Consider the following 3,643-nt stretch of genomic DNA (forward strand, 5'->3'; position numbering starts at 1 on the left):
GCAGTAGCTGTGAGCCCATGTCCCCAGCCCCTTTGTCTCTGGTTCAGTTCTGGCGAGACCTCATTTGGATGCAGTTGGCCCATCCCTGTAGAGGTGCATGTTGGTCACCCCACCCCATGCTCTCGTTGCTTAAACACATTTTCAAAGCTGAAATCATTGCCTTCCCCATGTGTCCAGGGGCTGCCTTATCACATGGGTAGGAATAAATGGCCTGTGTACTTTGAGCTTGGGTAGAAGAGGACAGTGCCTCTGAGGGCAACCTGACAGTGTCCAAAAGATGGAGCTTTGGACCTTGGCCTTACTGCTAGGTGGCACATGTCTGTCCACCTATATGCCTCCTCTTCCCAGGCCTGTGCCATCCAGACTCTTCCTGCTGCCCAGGCCTGGAGGAAATGGGCATGTGCTGAGTGTGGTGTTCTTCTGAAAGCTGAGAGTAAAATCCTTTCAGGGATGAGGGCCTGTAGGTCCAGGAAGAAAGGAGGAGCCTGAAATAGCTCTACTCTGCCTGCTGCAACCCCTCGCATGGACAAATGCACATGTCCCTTACTTTCCCAACTTAGAGGTCAAGAGGGGATACTGCTGTCCTTGGGGTGACCCACAGACCAGGCCAGGCATAGTGGGTTCTGGTTGGAAGTCATGTAGGAGGAGATTCAGTGTCCTGGTTGAGGCTCAATGAGTGGTGGGTGCATGAGGGATGTAGTAGGGAGCCATGCCTGAGCCTCCCTCTGACCCATCTAGGCAGTGATAAGCTGATTCACTGGGGAAAGCCGGCAGACTTGAAAGGTTGGCCCAGACTCTGACACCCTTGGGTGTGACAACCCTCCCTACTCGAGCTTCAAAGGATGTCCATAAGCTGTCCTGCAGCTGTCCCTGGGGGCAGGGAGGGGCTAAGGCTAATGCCCAGAGAAGGGTGATAGTACAAAGCAGAGATGAGAGGGACATGGGCTGCCCCACCCAGCAGTCAGAGGACCTGGCTAGAGATCAGAGCCTTGTTCCAGGACCAGGACGTGGCCACAGAGGACCCGTGACACAGAAGAGGGGCAGAGGTGGAGGCACCTCAATAACACAGATTTGGCCAGGACACCAGGCAGTCCCAGAAGAGCTGCCCTGATCTAGACATCATGGGACTGGGACATATGTAGCCAGGCTGGCCTTAAGGCATCAGGGACAGAATGTGGTGACCTAGGCTGCAGTGGGGGAGGGGGGCAGCTGCTCCCACAGCTGGTGGTAGCATACCATGCAAAGAACTCCTTGTGTCCTGGTAGAATAAGGACCTCAGATCAGCATTGTAGTGCAGGAGCTGTGCTTATTCAGTCAAGGAAGGTTTGGCAGAAGCCTTCTGCAACTTTGTGCCTAGGGATGCAGGTGGCAGCTGGGGCCTCTCAGCTATGTAAAAAACCTACAGGTGGTCTTCACATAGAAGCTCTGTGAATGGACACTTTATAGTATGGACTTTAGAGTTTCAGAACTGACACCTTATATTGTGGACTCACAAGTCTCTTTCTGAGGAGAGAGACTTGGGAAGGGCATTCTTGCCTCAGGCTGTGGCTGCGACTGACCCAGTTCCTGGGAGATCAGTTGATTCCTCTGTTACCTGAGTCAGCACCCGGGAACCTGGATTGGACAGGATAGCCATCTTTGGTGGTCGGGGTTCCTCAGAGAAATAGTGAAAGGTTCCTAAGAAGGACCTCTGTGACAGCAACTCCAGCCTGCAAAGGAGCCATCTTAATCTGGAGAGGAGGTGGGCTGCAATATAGCTAGAGACAGGGTCTGTTTGAAGCAGAAATGGATGTTAATCTGCTCCCAGTTCTGGGCCCTCTGATTAGCTTAGGACCTAGGCCTAACACTGTACAACTCCCACTTGGAGATTACAGGGGGCTCCTGGTAAGTCTGCAGATCAACTTGAAGTCTCTCAAGAACTATTGCAACTGGGAGTAGCTAAAACCTATGTGACACCTTGTATGATCACACCTCACCCCACAGTGGGCCAGGCTCTCTTCCTGTTCCAGATCTGGGCCGGTCTTTTTTTTTTTTTCCTTCAGACAAGGTTTCTCTGTTGCCTTGGCTAGCTGTCCTGGAACTCACTCTGTAGACCAGGCTGTCCTTGAATTCAGAGATCTGCATGCCTCTGCTTCCCAAGTGCTGGGATTAAAGACTTGTGCTATCACTATCTGAAAGCCCGTTTTGTAATCCTTCACAGCCAACATTTACCTAAGCAAGATTGCCTGGTCAGGCTCAGATATTCAGTTGTTCTGTTTCTTAGCCTCCTCTGGTTGCTGCATATCATTGACTTTTCATAGGGATCTGACACCCCCCCCCCCTCCTCACATGGTCCCACCCACCAGGGCTCAGGTGGCTGTCCATGCTGTCCTCTCATCATGTCACACTTGGGGCATCAAAAGCTTCCATGAGCCTTCCTCGTCCTCATCTGGGCACAGAGCCTCTCAGGCCAGCCAATGAGGAGAGGAGAAGGCTGATACTCATGACACCCACTAATAGAATATTGCTTGCCTCCAAGGCAATATTGGGTGGTAGACTTGTCATGCAGTTCTCTATATCTAAATGCGAGGCTGCCTGTGCTTGGTGTCCAAGGTCACTTCTCTGGCCCCATATTCTTGAATCTTGGTTAGAATCAGGCCCAAGGGTATAAGACAAGGTGAAGAGAACATCCTGTGCCCACTAGGAGTTGGGGGTCCCAAAGGACTTCTGAAGACTGAGTTATGGGACCCTGGCTCCTCCTGGTACCTTGCTGATAGCAGGGCTGAGCCAGTCCATACTTGGTGTCTCTGAAGTAAATGGAAGGCCCAGAGGAAGGTCATCACCAGACTATTTATCCCCTCCCTCCTCATGACAAGGACAGGGAAGTTGGCCAGTTAATTGTCATTATACTTCCTGAAAGGATTCTGACGGTCAGTGCTTGCCTCCATGTAAGGTGGTGGTTTTCTACTTTGTGCAGTAGGACTTGGAGCAGAAGGTTGAGACAAAGGGCCCAAAGTCCTTGGCTGCTCAGTGGGGTAAACCAGAATGTGGCTTGGTGAGCACAGGCAGCTCTATCCTGAGACTTCTGGTCATCCTTTTAGACTGCCTGCAATCCTAGTGTTGCTATGCTTGGATACTGGGTTATGTTGGCCTAACTCAATGTATCTGTCCACCAGAGACTACTCATCTTCCAGACCTCGTCTGGCTCTCTTGCATACCTAGAGGATGGGAGAGGGGCCTCAAAGTCCCAGGCTGCCCAGGATATTCAGGAATGTAGGATGGGTACAAGGAAAGACATGGGCAGGTGATCCTGCTGTCCGCTGGGTGAACCAGCTGTTTGCTTCAGGCAAGGCTTTTCCTTTAGAGATCTTGACTCTCGAGTTTGTGTGGTATGAGAAAGGTAGCACGTGACACTAGGCTCAGTTGCTAGCATAGTGGCCTGAGAATTATAGCCCTGGGAGATCCATGTCCTCTGAGTAAGAACACAGTTGTATGTGGAGCTCCTGCTTCCTGTAGCTCCTCTCCCTGTTGTTCATCTTAGGAGAAACTGATAGATGACCCCATCAGCTGCCTCGATCTACCTGGGTGAGCACTAGGTGGGAAGAATAAGATAACCTCCCACATCCACATGCTCCCCTGTCTAGAGAGGCCTAGTATCCAGAAA

The sequence above is a fragment of the Mus caroli genome, unplaced genomic scaffold (assembly GCF_978045245.1).
Source record: "Mus caroli unplaced genomic scaffold, Mus_caroli_1 scaffold_4, whole genome shotgun sequence".
NCBI classification, from domain to species: domain Eukaryota; kingdom Metazoa; phylum Chordata; class Mammalia; order Rodentia; family Muridae; genus Mus; species Mus caroli.